The sequence below is a fragment of the Tachyglossus aculeatus genome, chromosome 2 (assembly GCF_015852505.1).
Source record: "Tachyglossus aculeatus isolate mTacAcu1 chromosome 2, mTacAcu1.pri, whole genome shotgun sequence".
Classification (NCBI taxonomy): Eukaryota; Metazoa; Chordata; class Mammalia; order Monotremata; family Tachyglossidae; genus Tachyglossus; species Tachyglossus aculeatus.
The window spans coordinates 127,940,919-127,956,629 of record NC_052067.1 but is presented as its reverse complement, the minus strand read 5'-3'; the positions used below and the strand labels follow the sequence as shown (position 1 = coordinate 127,956,629).

The following is a 15,711-nucleotide window of genomic DNA, read 5'->3' as shown; positions in this document are numbered from 1 at the left end:
TACTGAGCGTACGGTCTAGAGGGGAATCATCTGTAGAATTAGATTGTTGGTGTCAGAGGCATAGGAAAGGGAAAATGGTACTATAGCTTGACCTTAACATCTCTTCATTGCCCTTTAACAGTAAATAATAAACAATCAATGAAGCAAGCAGTGGTATTTATTGAGTGCTTATCATATGAAGGCATTCATTCATTCATTCAATTGTATTTATTGATCACTTACTGTGTGCAGAGCACTGTACTAAGCGCTTGGGAATTACAAGTTGGCAACATATAGAAATGGTCTCTACCCAACAATGGGCTCACAGTCTAGAAGTCTAGAAGAGCACTGTATTAAACCCTTGGGATACTACAGTAATTTAGAGTAGTATTGACAATTCCAATGTCAACTTCAGGTGGTGACCACAGTGAATTGGTGAGATTGCCAGCTCCTTTTAAAATTATTATTATTAATAATTATTAACATTAACATTAATATTGTTACTATTAATTTATTATTATTAATAATAATGATAACAACAATAGTAATGATAATACAATATTTGTTAAACGCTATATCTCAAGTACATATACATATTAATCTGGGCACTATCTTTATTCCATTGTATTCAAAAACAATTTAAAATATCCTTTTAGTACTCAGAATCCCTTCGTTGATGAGTTGCTGGAAAGTGGGTGGCAAAGTTAGATGAAATGGTGTACGTATGTGGAGAAGCTCATCACGCTCCTCCAATCAGTCTTGGTATTCCAAACTGAAATATACCCAGCACTGGGGTATATAGACGATATGAGAAGCAGCATGGCGTAGTGGAAAGAGCATGGGCTTGGGAATCAGAGGTCATGGATTCTAATACCAGCTCCACCATGTATCAGCTGTATGACTCTGGGCAAGTTACTTCACTTCCCTGTTTCCTCATCTGTAAAATGGGGATTAAGACTGTGAGCCCAGCGTGGGACAACCTCATCGCCTTGAATCTACCCCAGTGCTTAGAACAGTGTTTGGCACATAGTAAGTGCTTAGCAAATACCATTATTATTATTATTAGAGTCAGGCCCCAGATGAGGGTCACAGTCAAAGTAAGAGGGAGAGCAGGTATTGAATCCCCAGACTTTAAACCCGTTGTGGGCAGGAATTGTCTCTATTGCTGTAGCTGCATTGTACTTTCCAAGTGTTTAGTACAGTGCTCTGCACACAGTAAATGCTCAATAAATACGATTGAATGAATGAATGAGTGAGTGAATGAATTTTGCAGATGAGGTAACTGAAGTATTTTATCTTATTTTTATTTTATTTTATTTTGTTAGTATGTTTGGTTTTGTTCTCTGTCTCCCCCTTCTAGACTGTGAGCCCACTGTTGGGTAGGGACTGTCTCTATATGTTGCCAACTTGTACTTCCCAAGCACTTAGTACCGTGCTCTGCACACAGTAAGCGCTCCATAAATACGATTGATTGATTGATTGATTGAAAAGTGGTGGAGCCGGGATTAGAACCCAGTTCCTCTGATACCCAGACCCATGTCCTTTCCATTAGGTCACGCTGCTTTTGATTTCATAGTGTACAGTTAAAAACAGATTGTATTCAGGGAAGGAGCAATGGACTCTATTGTCCACTTGGTGGGTAGGATATAATAAACCTGTAGAGGGAGGAATCGTATACAGGGGCATTTGAAGGCAGCACAGTGATTGTACTCTCCCAAGCACTTAGTATAGTGCTCTGCACACAGTAAACACTCAATAAATATGATTGACTGACTAACTGACTGGTGTCCACATCCCCCTAGGGCAAGTGAAGCCAGGCTAGGCTCCCACATGCTTCTACTAGTGCAGCTCTTAGGGATATTCTGGCAGTCAGTCAGTCAATCGTATTTATTGAGCACTTAATATGTGCCAAGCCCTGTATTAAGCATTTGGGAGAGTACAATAGAAAAATATAACAGACACAAGAGACATGTAGGGCCTGGACTCTGGAGGCTTGATTCACTCCAAGTACTGTAGGCCTGCCTTGGGGTGTTATTATTATTGTGTCGTCGAGTCATTTCCAATTCATAGTGACTCCATGGATATACTTTCTTCAGAACGTCCTGTCGTCTGTCATAATCCGCAACCTTTCTAATGGTTCTTCCATTATTATTGTTGTAGTCTCTATCCATCTTGCTGCTGGTTTGCCTCTTCCACGTTTTCCCTGGACTTTTCCTAGTATTAGTGTCTTTTTCAGAGAATTAGCCCTCCTGATGATGTGTCCAAAATATGCTAATCCAAGTTGAGTCATTTGGCCTTCCAAAGACCACTTTGGTTTAATTTGCTCCAAAATCCATTTATTTGTTTTTTGGGCAGTCTGTGGTATTCGCAAAAGCCTTCTCCAGCACCACATTTCAAAAAAATCAGTGTTGTTTCTGTCCTGTTTTTTCACTGTCCAGCTTTTGGATCCATACATTGTCACTGGAAACACCAGGTTGGAAGGCCTTGGGGTAGCCTTCATTATTCCTCAGGGACTTCAGACAGGTCCAGAGTCTGAAAGGAGGAGAAGAAGGAGGAGAAGCAGCGTTGCTCAGTGGAAAGAGCACGGGCTTTGGAGTCAGAGGTCGTGGGTTCGCATCCCGGCTCCGCCGCATGTCTGCTGTGTGACCTTGGGGAAGTCACTTAACTTCTGAGAGCCTCAGTTACCTCATCTGTAAAATGGGGTGATGACTGTGAGCCCCGCGCGGGACAACCTGATCACCTTGTATCCCCCCAGTGCTTAGAACAGTGCTTTGCACATAGTAAGTGCTTAACAAATGCCATTATTATTATTATTATTATTATTATTATTATTATTATTATTAAAGAAGTGAGCCAGTATCCTCGCCATCCTCCCAGCCTTGTGGTTAGGAGGAGTCTGCTGGATACTTCACAGGAGTCGGCAACATTTCTAGGAAGCTTGGGAATGCACATGTCGCTCCTCCTTCGGGCAGGAAACGTATCTACCAACTCTGTTGCCTTGTACTCTCCTAAGCGCTCTGCACACAGTAAGTGTTCAATAAACACCACTGATTGATTGATTCTGCCTTTGTAACAGGCCCGTGCCTGCTCTAATGGCAGAATGGGGGATAGTAGGCAGTGAGGCAGAGCTGCCCAATGCCCAGAAAGAGGACCACCATTCTTTGCAGGTGACCTGGCCAGATACATAATCAACACCAACGTACTGAAGGAAGCTAGATTTCCTCCCACAGACAGGTGTCAGATACCCTTTCTTCTCCAAGCACCAACATGAACAGAAAAAGGGCATTTCTCCACAATACCATTTGCCAGAGGGGCATCAAAACATTAGGCATGACTAATGGATGTCCCCAAGAGTGGTTGTCAACTCACGGAGTAAAGGACTATTTACCTCTTCAAATTAATGATTCTCAGGTAGAGGTTTCACTATCAAACAAAAGGCAGCCTCAGGGTTTCCCAGCCTGGCCTTAGACATGTTGATGATCATACAGGAGCACTTCGCCAACATGATCAGAGCACATTAACGAACTGCAGTGAAGAAAAAGAGCACTTTTACATAGATTTGGATAGTCTGCCAACATGCAGCCTGCAGGTTGGTAGCAATGTTCACATATGGAAAAGTGATCAGACCACAAGGTAAAATTAAACAGCACTGTTCTGCTCTTACTCAGTGAGTGTGCCAACACTATTTTCCATACTGCAGATGAAAGAAAGACTTTTTCCCATGAGCTAAGCAAACACAACTCATTGATTTAATCATAGTGTAGCAAAGGGACAGAAAAAAATATATCTCACCACAGCAATGCCTTGGGTCAGTTTATGGGCTGATCATCACCTGTTTCAGGCTCACAGTGACACTTCAGTGTTCATGATCCCTAAACCCCAAAACTTTTGTAGAAGAAAGACCCCTGTAACAAGTCTGTAGGCAAATTACAACAGCTCTGTTGGCATGAGGAAGTCCATCTCCAAGCACCAACATGAACAGAAAAAGGGAATTTATCCACAATACCATTTGCCAGAGAAGTATCAAAGCATTAGGCATGGCTAACTGATGTCCCCAAGAATCGATGTTGACTCAGGGGGTAAAGGACTATTTATCTCAAAACTAATAAAATCACCCAGCTCCACATAACCAATGAGGGCCTCAGAGAAGTCTGTGTCTTGTGAAAATCATGACAAGGAACATCTATGACAGAAGCTGGGGTGCCATAGTTGAAGAGGGCCAAAGGTGGAGATGCCACCAAAGCCAAAAGCCTTGGTGAAACAGTCATCTATATCTGGGTTTGTGTAGTAATTGGTGTGAATGGAAGTGGGGTTCAGAGCCTCCTGTGCTGGGGAGAAAGGACTTTCTGTTTGGGGAAGGTCCCTGGAAAGTCCCATCCTGCTTCTCTCCCCATCACCCCATTCCCAATTGTCTTGCCACTAAAGACTGTGGCTGATCCGACAGGGTTCTGCCACATTTTATCAGAGTACCCCGGAGGAGTTTGCCAAATAGCAGAATTGATGCCCAGGGAGACGCACATCCTTTGTGGAACCCACTGCTGATCAGTCATTAGTCCTTTCTGCCACACCTACATCCTCGGGTAAACTCCACTGTCTGATGACTCACTTTTGAATGAAAAGAGCATTCACAGAAATTGGGGAATCACATTTATTCCCTGTGTGTGTGTGCTTCCCTATATAATAAACATAGAGAAGCAGCGTGGCTCAATGGAAAGAGCACGGGCTTGGGAGTCAGAGGTCATGGGTTCTAATCCCAGCTCCACCACATGTCTGCTGTGTGACCTTGGGCAAGTCACTTAACTTCTCTGAGCCTCAGTTACCTCATCTGTAGAATGAGGCTGAAGACTGTGAGCCACATGCGGGACAACCTGATTACCTTGTTTCCCCCCAGCGCTTAGAACAGTGCTTTGCACATAGTAAGCACTTAACAAATGCCATTATTATTAAACATATGTAGATATAGTGTAGTGTGGGTGTATACTATCATATTTATGTGTAGACGTACACATGTATACTTGTATATACATAAACACATAATATAAACATGTGCATATGGAACATTATTTGTATATAGTGTACATATGCATTTTTATATACAAACATGTATACATCGCCCCCACACACCCATGTACACGTGTATACACCCCCCACACACCCGTGTTCACATGTATACACCCCTCCACACACACACACATCTATGTACATGTGTACACCCCTCCACACTCACACACCCATGTACACATATATGGACCCACCCCTTCTTGGGTTTGGTTTCTTTTTGAGATGGGATTTGATGGGGGTAGGGCTGGGTCGGTCCAGTTCTTAATTTAAGTGTATTCATTAAGAGCAAGGGCTTCTGGGAAGTTTGGGCCTCTGATTTTTGACTTACGTAAAGCTTTGGATTTTACAGCTTCAGGCACGAACTCAAATATTTATGAATGCAAAGCCAAGCATTGTATCAAATTTATGAACAGTTTAAAGTCTTATAACCTGATCTCGAGCTGATGGAACAGAATTTAGATAAGGTGCTAGAGAGTTACAATAGGAAATGCCCTTTGGAAGAGAGTGGTTAGTTTGGAGAGTTTTCCATGTTTGCGTAGCACCAAAGTACACAATGATTTTGATACTTGGCATTTCTTTGTAGCTCAGAGGGCTTCCAAACTATTTATATAAGTCTTTCTTAGCTCTAACCCCAGTCCTCTCGGACTGGTTACAGGGTAACCTTTGACATCTTACATGGAGGAGAGCTGATACTCAGAGGTGGTTAGATGCCCCATACCTTTCCGTTGGAGGAATTTTGGCTGGAAATCAGAGTATATACCTCCCTGTTCATGACTCTCTCGTTTTTTCGCAGAGGCTTGAAATCAATAGACTTTATCAGTTAGTAGCCTGGCAAAAGTTAGGGATGGTCGGAAAATGACAAGCTACTTTGCTGATCCATAAACATTCAAAATGTTTAGTCCACATCTCCCACTCCTCAAGAACCTCCGATGGCTGCCCATCCATTGGAGAAGCAGCTTGGCTCAGTGGAAAGAGCCAGGGCTTGGGAGTCAGAGGTCATGGGTTCAAATCGCAGCTCTGCCGCTTGTCAGCTGTGTGACTTTGGGCAAGTCACTTAACTTCTCTGTGCCTCAGTTACCTCATTTGTAAAATGGGGATTATGACTGTGAGCCCCACATGGGACAATCTGATCACCTTGTATCCTCCACAGTGCTTAGAACAGTGCTCTGCACATACTAAGCGCTTAACAAATGCCATCATTATTATTATTATCCACCTCTGCATCAAACAGAAACTCCTTACCATCAGCTTTAAAGCCCTCAATCAGCTTGCCCCATCCTACCTCACCTCACTAATCTCTTACTACAGCCCAGCCCGCACACTTCAATCCTCCAATGCCCCTATCTCATCTTTCTCGCCGCTGACCCCTCACCCACATCCTCCCACTAGCCTCGAACTCCCTCCCCCACTATAAATGCCATACCACCACTCTTTCCACTTTCAAAGCACAATTAAAGTCACATTTTTTCCATGAGGGCTTCCCTAATAAGCCCTCTTTTCCCCAGCTCACTCTCCCTTCTGTTCCATCTATGCACTTGGGTCTGTGACCTTTGGACATTTGATATTCACCCAACCCTACAGCCCTTATTTGCATCTCTTTAAATTATTTATTATAAATTATTCTTATTAATGTCTGTCATTCATTCATTCATTGTCATTTTTAATTGATTGCTTACTGTGTACAGAGCACTGTACTAAGTGCTTGGGAGGTACAAGTCAGCAACATAATCCTCCTCGACCTCTCAGCTGCCTTTGACACTGTGGACCACCCCCTTCTCCTCAACATGCTATTCAACCTTGGCTTCACAGACTCCGTACTCTCCTGGTTCTCCTCTTATCTCTCCGGCTGTTCATTCTCAGTCTCCTTTGCGGGCTCTTCCTCCCCCTCCCATCCCCTTACTGTAGGGGTTCCTCAGGGTCAGTTCTTGGTCCCCTTCTGTTCTCTATCTACCCTCACTCCCTTGGTGAACTCATTCGCTCCCAAGGCTTCAACTATCATCTCTACACTGATGACACCCAAATCTACATCTCTGCCCTTGCTCTCTCTCCCTCCCTTCAGGCTCGGGTCCCCTCCTGCCTTCAGGACATCTCCATCTGGATGTCTTCCCTCTCAAACCCTGCCCTCTCCCTGACTTTCCCATCACTGTAAACGGCACTACCATCCTTCCCATCTCACAAGCCCTCAACCTTGGTGTCATCCTCGACTCCACTCTCTCATTCACCCCACACATCCAATCAGTCACCAAAACCTGCTGGTCTCACCTCCACAACATCGCCAAAATCCGCCCTTTCTTCTCCATCCAAATCGCTACCTTGCTGGTTCAATCTCTCATCCTATCCCGACTGGATTACTGAATCAGCCTTACTGAATCATCCACCAAGCTAGCTCTCTTCTTCCCTTCAAAGCCCTACTGAGAGCTCACCTCCTCCAAGAGGCCTTCCCAGATTGAGCTCCTTTTTTCCTCCCACCCAATCCCCCCTGCTGTATGTCCTTCCCCTCCTCACAGCACTTGTATATGTATTTGTACAGATTTATTACTCTGTTTATTTTACTTGTACATATTTACTATTCTATTTATTTTGTTAATGATGTGCCTATAGCTTTAATTCTATTTGTTCTGACGACTTTGACACCTGTCTACATTTGTTCTGTTATCTGTCTCCCCCTTCTAGACTGTGAGCTCATTGTTGGGTAGGAACCGTCTCTATATGTTGCCAACTTGTACTTCCCAAGTGCTTAGTACAGTGCTCTGCACACTGTAAGCACTTAATAAATGCGATTGAATGAATGACTATAGAGGCGGTCCCTACCCAACAACAAGCTCAAAGTGTAGAAGGGAGAGACAGACAACAAAGCAAAACATGTAGACAGGTGTCAAAATCGCCAGAACAAATAGAATTATAACTATATGCACATCATTAACAAAATGAATAGAATAGTAAGTATGTACAAGTAAAATAAATAAAGCAATAATCTGTACAAACATATATACAGGTGCTGTGGGGAGGGGAAGGAGATAGGGCGGGGGGATGGGGAGGAGGAGAGGATAAAGGGGGCTCAATATGGGAAGGCCTCCTGGAGGAGATGAGCTCCCAGTAGGGGTTTGAAGGGAGGAAGAGAGTTAGCTTGGCGGATTTGTGGAGGGAGGGCATTCCAGGCCAGAGGAAGGATGTGGACCGGGGGTCGACGGCGCGACAGGTGAGAACAAGGCACAGTGAGGAGGTTAGTGACAGAGGAGCCAAGGGTGCAGACTGGGCTGTAGAAGGAGAGAAGGGAGGTAAGGTAGGAGGGGGCGAGGTGATGGACAGCCTTGAAGCCGAGAGTGAGGAGTTTTTGCTTGATTCATAGGTTGACAGGCAGCCACTGGAGATTTTTGAAGAGGGGAGTGACATGCCCAGAGCGTTTCTGTACAAAAATAATCCGGGTAGCAGAGTAAAGTATAGACTGAAATGGGGAGCGACAGGAGGATGGGAGATCAGAGAGGAGGCTGATGCTGTCTCCCTCTCTAGACCTTAAGCTCATTATGGGCAGGAAATTGGTCTGCTAATTCTCTTATATTGTACTCTCCCAAATGCTTAGAACAGTGTTCTGCAGAGAGTAAGTTCTCAATACATACCATTGATTGATTGAGTGATTGATCCATAAATGATTATTTTCTTAAGCAGTCGTGTACCATGCATGCATTTTTGAATCAATTAATCAATCAGTGGTATTTATTGAGCATTTTATTATGTGCTGAACATTGTACTAAGTAAGCGCTTATGCGGTCACTTATGCTATCATTATTAAAGCCTTTAATATATGTTCCTACAAATAGGGAGGGCTCAGGGCTTCAGGCTAGTCCCTTGCCAGGGAGTATTGTTATCAAGTAGAAACAGGGGTTTGGTTAGGAAACAGAATGCTGTAACAATTCGGACCATCTGTAGTATAGGAGGGAAAGTGGCAGTTCCTATACATTATAAGCTCATACTTGGAAATGGAGCCTTGTTTTCCTTCCATGTGGTGTATTTGCAAAGGGGTATTGCTGCTGTAGATTTGGCTATCTTTAACTGCTTCTTGCCTGATTTTGTTAATGACCCAAGCCTTTTTCAGTTGTCCCATCAGCTTCTTTTCATTCATTCATTCATTCAATCGTATTTATTGAGTGCTTACTGTGTGCAGAGTACTGTATGAAGCACTTAGAAAGTACAATTCAGAGGAACAGCTGGTTGAAGACCAAGATTAAGATAACCTGTGTGATCCGTGCCCTCCTTTCCTCTTTTCCCAGTCCCTTCTGCATCTCCCTGACTTGCTCCCTTTATTCAAAATAATAATAATAATTATGGTATTTATTATGTGCTTACTCTGTGCCAAAAACTGTTCTAAGTGCTGGGGTAGATACAAGGTAATCAGGTTGTCCTACGTGGGGCTCACAGTCTTAATACCCATTTTACAGATGAGGTAACTGAGGCACAGAGAATGAAGTGACTTGCCCAAGGCCACATAGCAGACAAGTGGCAGAGCCAAGATTAGAACCCATGACTTTCTCACCCCCAGGCCCGTGTTCTATCCACTATGTGGTGCGGCTTCCCTTTCAGCCCCATAGCACTTACGTACATATTGTAATTTCATTTATTTTTGTTAATGTTTGTCTCCTCCTGTAGATTGTAAGGAAAGGAGTCTGTTATTCTCTTTTAGCGTTTTCTCCCAAGTGCTTAGTACAGTGCTGTGCACACAGTAAGCACTCAGTAAATACAATTGACTAATTGACTGTCTGACCACTGTACTTAGGTGACTTTACTACTGAAGCCACCTTTGTCTGGATCAGAACTGGTTTTGCCTGGGAGCCCTCCTAAATAGAGAGCAAATCTATTTTGGTGGAGGGGGCTATGCTGTGAGCTGCACCCCAAAGGTTGCCAAGGCCTGTAAATTTTGAAACTTAACAAGGTCTTGCCCTGTGCCAAACAATTCATTCTGTGAATTGGAAACCAGCCAGGTCATGACTGTGGGTCACGTCTATATTTCCTGGCAGGCTAGTTTTCTTTAGGTTATGTAGAAGCAGAGTGACATTCCATCTTGTGGCTGACCCCACGATTGCTGCCATTTTTAGATACTAGATTAGTCTCTATAGCTAACTATAGCTGTTTATATGAAACCAGAGCACCTTTAGGAATGCAGGGATGCTTACTAACAACTCGAAGTTGGTACAAGGAGAACCCTTTACTCGCCTCTTGTATTAACAAATCCCTAAATGGAAAAACTAACAAAGCTATTTATAGCAAGGTCAAAGTATACTTCATGTATCCTCAGCTTTCAGATGCTCTACTTCCCAAAATAGTGTTCCCAAATGACATGTTGTGAGTGTTGTGAGTATTTCTAAAGACAGACTTCCTGGTGCTCTTTGAAAGTACCAGTATTTGGCCCGTGACTTCTTTAAGTTGAATGGACTAATGGTAATTGCAGAGTACAATTCTGGCTTGTGATTCTTGCTGGTAAAAACTGCAAACTACAGACAGAAATGTAAAGTGTCTGTCTGAAGACTGGTTTTTGAGAAATTGCTATTCCCCACTTACAGGGAACACCATACTTGAACCATCCTGTTTTTAGGGGCTTTCTTGCTAATTTCTTCAAATGTTTTATAGGCCTCCCTTTTAGAAAATTCTTACTTACATAAAAATAAAGTACAGTATATATGATACTGATTTTACCTCATTTTTAATTTGCAAGCGGAGATGGAAATAGTGGGTTACCAACCTTTAGTTAAGAATACAAACTGGTAGATTATTATTAAGTGCACCTCTGCCTTATCTTTTCCATTTCCTTTAACCGCTTTACTTAGTACTGATTTTTCCAATCCACAATCTTCTTTTTGACTCTCCTCAGAACTTACTGCAAGTTCTCCCCCATATTTCTCCACAGAGCGTAGTTTTCTAGTAAAGAGTTGACCAGCTGAGAGGAAGAGGAGCTCTGCTTATGAGTCATGCCTGTAAAAATATGTGTATTCAGATAGACAGTATTGTGCTAGGTCTTTCAGATACACTTCTGACTCAGAGTCAACTTTGTGACCACCTTAACCTTTAGATCACTTTTTACTGCAATTTTCAAACAACACGTCCTTTCCCTTTTTGCATGTTTGGGTTGGTTTTTCCCTCCAGAGTGAGTGTTCTGCCTTATGTTTCCTGAACTCTTCTTTGTGTTTCTGACCATCTTTCCAATTTGTCAAAATCAGTTTGAATTCTGACGTGAACCTCCCCAGTGCTGCTTTGCTTCTTTCCACAAACAAATTAAAGGATGCACTATATATGACTAATAATAATAATAATCATAACAATAATAATAATAATATTTGTAAAGCACTTTGTGCCAACTACTTGTTCTAAGCACTGAGGTAAATACAAGGTAATAATAATAATACTATTACTGCTTGTTAAGCACTTACTATGTGCCAAGCACTGTTCTAAGCACTGGGTAGATAGAAGCTAGTCAGATTAGAGACAGTCCCTGTCCCATGTGGGGCTCACACCCTTAATCCCCATTTTACAGACGAGTTAACTGAGAAGTGAAGGGACTTGCTCAAGGTCACACAGCAGACATATGGCAGAGCCAGGATTAGAACCCATGTCCTCTAACTCCCAGGTCAATGCTCTTTCTAGTAGACTATGCTCATCCCCTCCCTCTCTCCTCATTCTACTCATTCCCATCTTTCTCTTCTTCCTCATCTCCCTTTCCAAAATTGTCCTCTTTTCGTCTCCCCCTTTCACCTTTCCCCTCCTTTTTCCTTTCTCTCTCCCCTTTTTCCTCTGCCTTGCCTCTGTCCTGTGATCAAATTAAAATTGCCTACTGTTAACCTAATTATTATTATGGACTGCTCATCCATGAATTTATCAAAACCCATCTTGAATATGTTGATGTTTTTGGCAAAATTTTAGCACTTGATAATTCCCATCCTATCCAAATAATGGTAATGTTAACAATAATAATTATTATTGTAATTGTAATATTATTACAATAATAATAATTATGGTACATATTAAGCTTTTGCTATGTGGCAAACACTGTTCTAAGTGCTGTCGTGGCTCAGTGGAAAAGAGCCCGGGCTTTGGAGTCAGAGGTCATGGGTTCAAATCCCGGCTCCGCCAATTGTCGGCTGTGTGACTTTGGGCAAGTCACTTCACTTCTCTGGGCCTCAGTTACCTCATCTGTAAAATGGGGATGAAGACTGTGAGCCCCCCGTGGGACCATCTGATTACCTTGTAACCTCCCCCGTGCTTAGAACAGTGCTTTGCACATAGTAAGTGCTTAATAAATGCCATCATTATTATACAAGTTAATCACATTGGACACAATCCCTATCCCACATGGGGCTCACACTCTTATTATCCCCATTTTTACAGATGAGGTAACTGAGGCACAGAGAAGTGAAGTGACTTCTACGTTACACAGCAAAGTGGCAAAGCTGGAATTAGAATCCAGGTCCTTCTGACTCCCAGAGCCATGCTCTTTCCACTAAACCACACTGCTTCTCTGTGGATCTATCACAGCTGGGCAAGATTAAGCCTTGAGATCCTCACCATTCAATCAATCAAACAATCAATCCATTATATTTTTAATGGTATTTCTTAAGTGCTTACTATGTGCCAGGCACTGTGCTAAGTGTTAGGGTAGAGACTAGAAAATCAAGTTAGACATGGTCCTTGTCCCCCATGGGGCTCACAGTCTTAATTCCCAGATGGGGTAACTGAGGCACAGAGACGTTAAATGGCTTGCCCAAGGTCCTATTTGATTAGAACTTCCTATTCAATTCAGTTGTATTTATTGACTGCCTACTTTGTGGAGGGCCCTGTACTAAGCACTTGGGAGAGTACAATATAACAATAGACAGACACATTCCCTGACCACAATTACTATGTGTCAAGTGCTGTTCTAAACACTAGGGGATATATAAATTAATCAGGTTGGTTTCAGTCCCTGTCACATATGAGTCTCAGAGTCTGAGTAGGTGGGAGAACGGGTCTTTAATGCCCATTTGGTAGATGAGACAATGAGTCACAGAGAAGTTAAATGACTTGACTGAAGGTACGTGACAGGCAATTGGTAGAGCTGGATTAGAACCCAGATCTTCTGGCTCCCAGGCCCTTGCTTTTTCCAACAGGCCATCGTACTCTAAGCAAAACGCCGTACTAAGTGCTTGGGAGAGCGCAATAAAGAAAGTAGCCACAATCCCCTCCTTCAAAGACTTTACAGTCTAGCAAAGGAGACAGACATAAAAAGGGATATCTTAAGAGGTCCAGCTATCCCAACCTTCCGAGTGTTGTAACAGTAGAGAAGTTAGTTCCTACGTGTCCACGCCTTTGGAGGCAGGCCTTCTCTGCAGTGGCAGGACCTTGGGATCATGGGGCTTTAGCCAACCTCTGTTTGTTTGTGTCCATGGGGCAAGTCTCTTCCTGGCACTGTGGACAGAAAACGGGTCAGGGAAGTGCTCCCAGGTGGAGCCCAGAGTCCTGTCCACAGGGAATTCTAGACAGCGTGGTCTTTACCGACTACGCAAGTGTGTGAATCCTTCACTGTTTACAAAGTGTGAAGGAAATGCTAAGCTTCTTAAGCTTCCCAGTGAAGCAGCGTGGCTCAGTGGAAAGAGCCCGGCCTTGGGAGTCAGAGGTCGCGGGTTCTAATCCCGCCTCTGCCACTTGCCTGCTGTGTGACCTCGGTCGAGTCACTTCACTTCTCTGGGCCTCAGTTACCTCATCTGTGAAATGGGGACTAAGACTGTGAGCCCCACGTGGGACAACTTGATCACCTTGTGTTCCCCCCGGCGCTTAGAGCAGTGCTCTGCACATAGTAAGCGCTTAACAAATGCTCTCCTACTGAGAGCTCACCTCCTCCAGGAGGCCTTCCCAGACTGAGCCCCTTCCTTCCTCTCCCCCTCATCCTCCTCTCCATCCCCCTCATCTTACCTCCTTCCCTTCCCCACAGCACCTGTATATATGTATATATGTTTGTACATATTTATCACTCTATTTACTTATGTATTTATCTTGTACATATCTATTCTACTTATTTTATTTTGTTAGCATGTTTGGTTTTGTTCTCTGTCTCCCCCTTTTAGACTGTGAGCCCACTGTTGGGTAGGGACTGTCTCTATATGTTGCCAATTTGTACTTCCCAAGCGCTTAGTACAGTGCTCTGCACACAGTAAGCGCTCAATAAATATGATTGATGATGATGATGATGATGGAGCCCAGAGTCCTGTCCACAGGGAATTCTAGACAGTGTGGTCTTTACCGACTACGCAAGTGTGTGAATCCTTCACTGTTTACAAAGTGTGAAGGAAATGCTAAGCCTCTTAAGCTTCCCAGTGACCATTTTTGATCTGATTCCATCAGTTAAAAGCACAGGCCGCTTCTTAAGACTGGTGGGCCCTACTGCCACTCTGCTTGGTGAGATGCAGCTGCGAGGTGTGTGTGTGTGTGTGTGTGTGTGTGTGTGTGTGTGTGTGTGTGTGTGTGGTTGGCAAAGGTGGCAGCAGAACTTTTCAGGCACAGAGCCCCACTAAGCCCTTACAGCTGCTAACCTGACTGCCACAGTGGTATTTTCCAGAGGTCTCCCGAGAAATGGGGCACTGGCGTGCTGAGTCTCAAACTCTGTCTGCCTTGTGGGATGCAGAAAGCAGGGGGAGGAGGGGTGGGGGCTCAATAAATGCCGTTGACAATGATGATGATGGTCTTCGGGCTATCACGTTTCAAGGTACATTCAGTCTTCACTCTGCTACCGGAACACCTTCCTGAAAAAAGTGTTTAAGCCTCATCTCCCCATTCCTCAAAAACTCAAATTTTTTGCCATCCACCTACACATTGAAAAGAAATTCCTTACTGTCGACTTTGAGGCTCTCAATAAGCCCTTTTCCTCTTATCCAACCTCACTAATCTACTATAATCCAGCATGCACTCTGCTCCTGTATCATCAACTTCCTCACTGTACCTCAGTCTCATCTCTCTCACCAATGACCTCTTGCTCACATCCTCCCTCTGACCTGGAACTCCCCCTTCATATATGACAGACCACAACTCTCCCCATCTATAGAGTGCTCCTAAAATTACATCTCCTCTACAGTGTGCTCCTAAAATTACATCTCCTCTAAGAAGTTTTCTGTGACAAGGCCCTCATTTCCCCTACTCCCTCTCCCTTGTATGTTACCTTGCCCCCACCTTAGCTCCACAGCATTTATGTACATATCCATATACTCTGGCATTTTCCCATCTGTGTTTCTTTCGATGACTGTGTCCTCATCTAGACTGTAAACTCTATGTTAAGACTCTGGACAGGGGTTAGATCTACCAACTGTATTGTATATGCTCTCTAAAGCCCTCAGATTAGTGCTTTGCACACAATCAGCACTGAATAAATAACATCAATTGATTATGAAATGCTGCAGTTCTTCTTATTAGTCATAGAATTATGATGAGTGGGGAGAATTGGAAATCAGTCTCCCTTGCCACATCTTTTCTCACTTTTGAATCTCTCCTGCCCTTTCTTTTCTTTGCCCTTTAACCTCAGGGGACACCTCCCAGCCTGGTAAGTACTCCCCATGACCATTTCCTGGGGATCAGTCAATCAATCAATCATATTTATTGAGTGATACTGTGTGCAGAGTACTGAACTAAACACTTGGGAGAGTACAATATAACTGAATT

At 43.5% G+C, this 15,711-nt stretch overlaps 1 protein-coding gene across 2 annotated transcripts in view; it reads left to right on the top strand.

The window, feature by feature from the left end:
- TBC1D4 (TBC1 domain family member 4) overlaps positions 1–15,711 on the top strand; it is a 251,043-nt gene that overhangs the window by 158,344 nt on the left and 76,988 nt on the right. The gene's annotated exons all lie outside the window — the stretch shown is intronic.